Raw genomic sequence first — 7,600 nt, 5'->3', positions numbered from 1 at the left:
CCAGGCCCACGTCTGTCAGGGTTTTCCTTTTTTGTTGATGTATTGTTTATTTTCTTTTTGCCCCATTATACCCATGGGAACCAGATTTTCTATGTATTTATTAATAAAAACTGTATTTTATTGTACTCTTCTAAAAAACCTGAGTCTGTCCACCTTTTGTGGTATTTGGTCCCTTTACTGTCTCTCACGATTTCATAGGGAGGTAAAGGGTGGCATAGTCTACTAGCTGTAAACTAGAAGTTAATTATAACTCTTATTTAAGTTCTTGGGCGTTACATATGTATTTTGTATGTGTGTGTGTGTGTGTGTGTGTGTGTGTGTGTGTGTGTGTGTGTGCGTGCGTGCGTGCGTGCGTGCGTGCGTGCGTGCGTGCGTGCGTGCGTAGTGTAGGAAATAGATGTTTGGGCCTTTACAAGTGACACCAGCTACTGCAGCTGTGCCCAGCCACATACTGTGCACGCCCCTTAACGGTGCACCTTGTGGTTTGGCTTGCAGCGAAGACGAACAGCACACTGAAACTGAAAAACACTCCTCTAAACCCTTTTTCTTGTTGTGTCTTCCTTTATGAGTGTGCTTTGCACATGTAGCACACCCTTTCAACAATAATTTGCAACTATACCTGAAGTAAAATAATAATATACGTATATACACAGTGTGTGTGTGTGTGTGTGTGTGTGTGTGTGTGTGTGTGTGTGTGTGTGTGTGTGTGTGTGTGTGTGTGTGTGTGTGTGTGTGTGTGTGTGTGTGTGTGTGTGTGTGTGAAGTAACACAGGGGGCGACTTGTGTTACCCCCCATCTCTTTGTCCAAGGAATGCAATGGACACTGTAGTAGGCAGAGAGACTATGGACACTTTATGCCCACTTTGTCTTGGCTTCTACACTCGCCTCCAAAAGAGTTGTCGCCTATCCATCTGTTTGGAATAACAGCTAATAACCTGTCTTTCAATTAATCACTTGGCTTCAGAAGTCACTCATATGAAAGCTACAACCCTCCCGAATGAAAATGTATGTACAAAAATAAATTTCATGCCCCAAAGAAAGATTGACCCTTTATTGAACACAGACAGGGCAGATTTTCACAAGACAAAAGTTTTGTCGCCTATCGAACATAATGTGAAAATGAGCAGATAAGTCACTTCAAAACACTTCAAATATGCAGATTGGGTGTCCTACTTAATCACTGAATCACTCTCACCTCTCCAGAAAATCGACTTTGGCCTTAGGTGTATGTTTAGGGTCATTGTAATCATGGAAAGCAACAAAATGAAAATCAATGGAGTTCAATGAGAGATGGTGACATATTCGCTATTCGTAGAGCAATACATCTTAACTTCATGATTTAATCAATGATAAAAGCCCTCAAACACCTGCAGCATGCATGCAGCTCCTCATAAGAGCTGTATCTGTACCATGTTTCACTTTATGCACCATTTCTCTTTTTTCATATTCTTCATCTCCAACACAATATAGTTTTGATGCTATCAGTTCTAAAATGGTTGATCTTGGGATCTTGACTTCAGAGTATGAGTCCCATTAACCTTCATTTTTGTCAGAATTAGGCCTGACATACTCTTGGCTGGCTTTTTTGAGACAGGACAGTGGGAGAGACTTATTTGGTGTTAAAGGTGAAGAATTTGGAAAAAAAATACATGGTGCCTAAAGTCAAACATGGGAGGGATACAGCTCTTATGTGGAGCTGCATGCATGCTGCTGGTGTGTGAGGGCTTTTATCATTGATTACATCATGAAGTTAAAAATGTATTGCTCTACGAATAGCAAATATGTCACCATCTCTCATTGAACTCCATTGATTTTCATTGTGTTGCTTTCCATGATTACAATGACCCTAAACATACACTTAAGGCCAAAGTTGATTTTCTGGAGAGGTGTGAGTGAATCAGTGATTAAGTATGACACCCGATCTGCGTATTTGAAGTGTTTTGAAGTGACTTATCTGCTCATTTTCACATTATGTTCGATAGGCGACAAAACTTTTGTCTTGTCAAAATCTGCCCTGTCTGTGTTCATTAAAGGGTCAATCTTTCTTTGGTGCATGACATTTATTTTTGTACATACATTTTCATTCGAGAGGGTTGTAGCTTTCATATGAGTGACTTCTGAAGCCAAGTGATTAATTGAAAGTCAGGTTATTAGCTGTTATTCCAAACAGATGGGTAGGCGACAACTCTTTTGGAGGCGAGTGTATGTGCCTCTCAGCTAAGGCACATGTGAACACTGTGGACACTTTACACTTTCTTGTGTGTGTGTGTGTGTGTGTGTGTGTGCGTGCGTGCGTGCGTGCGTGCGTGCGTGCGTGTGTGTGTGTGTGAGTGAGAGAGATATGCCTTGGCAAAATGTATGTAACAGTGAGGTATATATGATTTTTTTTTGTGTGTAAATGTGTGTGTTATGTCTTGTGGGCAATGTCTTTATTTATGTATGTATGTATGTATGTATGCTACTTGACACCTTAATTTCCCCCTGGGATCAATAAATGATACTCTACTCTACTGTCTACAAATGCCAAGTTTTTGTGATGTAACAAAATGATAGACAGGCAAATAATTGCACAACTTAAGATTTTACACATTTAATATAAACTGCTAACCTGTATAATGTAATTGAAAAACAACCTCAAAGCTTTAAAAGGAAAAATAGAAAATAAAAAAACGTGAATTAACATGGATGCATAAATAGGAACACAACAAATACTGTGCATTGTTCCAGCATTTTTTTTATTACATTCTTCTTTTTGGGCAACATATCTTGATGTGGCAATATTAGCCCAGTCTTCTTTGCAAAGGCACTCCACATCACACAGATTGTAAGTCCATCTCCTGTGCACAGGCCTCTTCAGATCACCCAACAGATGTTTGATTGGATTCAGGTCTTGACATGGGTTATTCCATTGTGTGTGTGTGTGTCTGCGTGTGTGTGTGTATTTATGTGTGTGTGTGTGTGTGTGTGTGTGTGTGTGTGTGTGTGTGTGTGTGTGTGTGTGTGTGTGTGTGTGTGTGTGTGTAGCATGTCAACCTGGTGGTGCGTTCCCTCCTGAACGTGATCCTCTGTGGTGTGTGTGTGTGTGTCTGTGTGTGTGTGTGTATGTGGGGTTGTGTGTGTGTGTGTGTGTGTGTGTGTGTGTGTGTGTGTGTGTGTGTGTGTGTGTGTGTGTGCGCGCGTAGTGTAGGAAATAGATGTTTGGGCCTTTACAAGTGACACCAGCTACTGCAGCTGTGCCCAGCCACATACTGTGCACGCCCCTTAACGGTGTACCTTGTGGTTTGGCTGAAACTGAAAAACACTCCTCTAAACCCTTTTCCAGTTGTGTCTTGTATGAGTGTGCTTTGCACATGTAGCACATCCTTTCAACAATAATTTGCAACTATACCTGAAGTAAAATAATAATATACGTATATACACAGTTGGTATGTTGGAGAGGTGGGTGTATGTGCTGATTTAATGATTATAGGTTACCTAAATACACACAGAGCCTATGAATAGTATACACACCCCTGTTCAAATGCCAAGTTTGTGTGATGTATCAAAATGACAGAAAGGCAAATAATTGCACAGCTTAAGTTTTTACACATTTAATATAAACTGCTAACCCGTACAATGGCAATTAAAAAGAACCTCAAAGCTTTAAAGGGAAAAATATAAAATCAAAAATCATAAATTAAGATTTGCATAAATTTGCACACATCTAATATGTTGTTGCAGCCTTTCTGGATTTTATTACAGTACTCTTTTTGGGTGTCTGTCAACGTAACATACGGTATCTTGATGTGGCAATATTAGCCAGAGATGGATTCTGATTATTGGGGGTTCAGGAGTTTCTCCCCCGAGAAAATGTTTAAATTTGCACTTAACACAATATGTGAAGAAGGGATGTTTTGATTATTAGGGGGGATGGCATCCCCCCCCCCCCATCCCCCTACAACTCGAGCCCTGCCTAGTGCTTGATTCTAGCCTAGCGAGCTAAACCCCTACAGCTGAAATTTGCGGCCACAAGGGGCGTCTAGATTTCTAGGCTACTAGGATTCGAGAGTGCCACCATGAAATTGGTGGAGGAATTCTACAAACGTTGTAAAAACTTAGAAATGAAGTTTCTTTCATATTGTAGATACAGTATGTACATTTGATATACACCGCACAGGTTTTTATTCTCACTGCACATGTGGCTCAGGAGGATTTCAGTCTAAAGGCTCATACGTACCAGCAGGAAACAGCCAACCACAGCCTGCTGTGTGTGTGTGTGTGTGTGTGTGTGGGGGGGGGGGGTTGTGTGTGTGTGTGTGTGTGTGTGTGTACAGCTCCAGGCCTTTTTATTAGAATACCATGAAAAAGTTGATTTATTTCCATAATTCCATCAATAATGTTAATCTGTCATGGATTGTAGATGCATGGCCCAGTTTTTTAACTATTCCAATCATTATTTTTTTTCTTTTTATATACGTTGGCCTTCTAGCTCAAAAAACCCATGAATTGGGGAATTCGCATTATTAGAATATTGTTATAAAATCACATTTTTCTTCATCAAAATTCGGGTCACATTAAATCAGTTGAAATTTGGTACTTTCTACATAACATGCAATGGTCAATACTTGGTTAGGACATTCTCTGTCTTCATAATGGCCATGATGCATTTAACATTGAAGTCAATGGCAAAAACAGTGCATGGGAGTTATGGAAGCCCAGATATCCTTGATGCTTTGCTGTCAGCTGTTCTTGTTTGTTGACCTGGTGCCCCACACCTCCCTCTTCAATATACCCGAAGATTTCAATGCCACGTTTTGGTGTTAACTCACCAGTTTAATTCACAAGGCAAAAAAGGTTGGGAAACACTGATGTAATGTAATGTAATGTAATGTTTAAAAAGGTGCATGCTATGCTGAGTTTTCAGAAACAGTGTTATACAAGTGCTACACCTCATATGTGTTGTTTACATTTTAATTTGTTAGAAAAAAAAACCCACACACAGATTTGTGCACGCACACACACACGCACACGCACACGCACACACACACACACACACATACAGCTCCAGGCCTTTTTAAACATTACATTACATTACATTACATCAGTGTTTCCCAACCTTTTTTGCCTTGTGTACCCCCAAGCCTTTTCGTTGTGCCATGAGTGCCCCCTAAGTCAAGTTCTATATAGATTTTTCCATCCCAATGTAACTAAGCTCCAAATATTTGTTAAAATTTCATTTTTCCAAGTACCCCCTGCAGTGTGCTCGCGTACCCCTAGTGGTACACGTACCCCTGGTTGGGAAACACTGCATTACATTACATTACATTACATTACATTACACTTAGCTGACACAGAAGCTAAATCAACTTACAGACATTTAGAGGGTATTGTTTGCAGTAGCAATGTGGGATTAAATGTATTGCCTATTGCTCAAGGACATGGTCTATCTCACCACACTAGTTTTCCATCATGGCACAGCACAGCTCAACATTAGTGATTCAGGCCAGTCATTTATTGCAAACCAACTGTATAAAATAATCCAAACTCTGAGAGTATGTGAGTGTACAGTTTGGTGGTTTAAACAAGTTGTTTAATATTTCTATTGGGTGTTCTAACAATCTACAGTTTAGCAAGTTGACCACAGGAGGGAACTCTTTCACCTCCTTGTCCTTGAAGCCCAGCTGGGAAACTCCAATTGACATTGTGACACAGCACTCTACAGCACGCAGTCGTGGCTGGATCGGGGGACCCACTAGTTTGACGCCCTCTCGGTACTTCACATGGTAATCAAACATTTCAAACAAGCGATTTAAGGTTAGGGTTAGGTTTAGGGTTAGGGTTAAGGTTAGGGTTAGGTTTAGGGTTAAGGTTAGGGTTAGGGTTAGGTTTAGGGTCGTATGACGTAAGCGGTAAGTGCCGAAAGGGCGTTGAACTAGTGAGTCCCCTGGATCGGCCAAAATTGGTCAAAATGGGGCACCTAAGTCACGCCCTCTACTTCCTGGTTCATGGGGCAGAGGGAGTCAAAAAATGATTACTGGGCTTGAAAATGAGTTATTTTTGGATTTGTGGTGCATAGGTGGAGGTCCAAGGTTTGGATTGGTGTAAATAAAAAAACTCATTTTCAAGCCCAGTAATTATTTTTTGACTCCCCCTGCCCCATGAACCAGGAAGTAGAGGGCGTGACTTAGGTGCCCCATAGCCTATAATAGAAAACTAAAACATGTTGTCATGGGGTTTATTGTATCTCTCAATGCCTGGCGGACCGGTCTTGGCTGGAAATGCCCAGCCTGTTTTTTGTCTTCCAGCTCAGCCCTGAGCACAGTTCTAACTGCACAAAAGGAAATTGCCCGTGCAGCAATCTGTTTTTAGTGTAAATCAGGGGTGGGGAACCTCTGTCTCGAAGGCCGTCTCGCAGACAGCCATATTTAGTACATCCATCTGCAGGGACTGGCACATCTGGCAGATCGGACAAAAGTGGTCAAAACTACGCCCTTGAGCAACACTGGTGAACAAAATCATTTTAGAGAGAGAGAGTTTGTTGTCCGAGCCGTTACATTGGTTGTTTGGACATGTTATGTGTTACGTTATAATTATTATGACGTAAGAGTTGGAAGAGATGAAGACATGGTCATTACCGTTTTGGTGACAATAAGGTTGGAACAGAAGCTCTGCATGAACGACGTAGCCATATAATTTCTCCACTGGAACGCTGTAATAGGCGTTGAAAAGTCCTTCCTACCATAATACTACACTACTATGACATAACACAGGGCCTTTAGCAATGCACTATGTGTGTGTGTGTGTGTGTGTGTGTGTGTGTGTGTGTGTGTGTGTGTGTGTGTGTGTGTGTGTGTGTGTGTGTGTGTGTGTGTGTGTCCGTGTGTGTGTCCGTGTGTGTGTGTGTGTGTGTGTGTGTGTGTGAAAGTTACCCTTGAAACCTCCTGTATCATTACAGCATCTCCCCACTAGGTGGCAGTAGCATAAAATGAAAACAACATGACCAGCTTTTTATTCCAAGTATGTATGAGCGGGGGGCAGGTCTGGATCACATCTCCCTCCTCCCCCCTGAGCACATCGAGTGCCTCCCCCTTGTCATTCAGCGCCAAGCTTCTACACGGGAAGAGAAATAGCTCTGGAAGTCACTGCACCGTGCAGAGCAAATACGCAGAGTTTTCACAAATAAAGTCGTAGATCCACTCTCTCTACTCCACTAAATTATAATGGCTTGGTGAGTGTAGGAAACACGAGCGGGGAGCTTTGAGTGAACCGCGTGATGAACAGCACGCGACCCTGTTTAGTATAATTTATTAATCCTGAGGGAAATTAATATCAGGACAGCTACATATACCCTAGTATTTGTTAAAGCATGGGTCTAATTTTAATTATTATTAAGTGTCTCTTCTGGGGGTCGGTATCTTAGTTTGAAGACCAGATATTTGGTGCCAGTTTCTAAAAATCGAAAGATGGGTGCTACAGGAAAAGTAATATGGCAGTAAAACGCTTGTGCAGTGGCGAATTATTCCATGTGTGATCCGATCAAAATTAAACATAGGCTACCCATCATTGAAAAGCATGAGGACACTCTTCAAAGTCCCAAAGCCTGGATGCTGAGTAATCGCCA

The sequence above is a fragment of the Engraulis encrasicolus genome, unplaced genomic scaffold (assembly GCF_034702125.1).
Source record: "Engraulis encrasicolus isolate BLACKSEA-1 unplaced genomic scaffold, IST_EnEncr_1.0 scaffold_33_np1212, whole genome shotgun sequence".
Taxonomy (NCBI): Eukaryota; Metazoa; Chordata; class Actinopteri; order Clupeiformes; family Engraulidae; genus Engraulis; species Engraulis encrasicolus.
The sequence above is the reverse complement of the archived record's forward strand: the minus strand, read 5'-3'. Positions refer to the sequence as shown.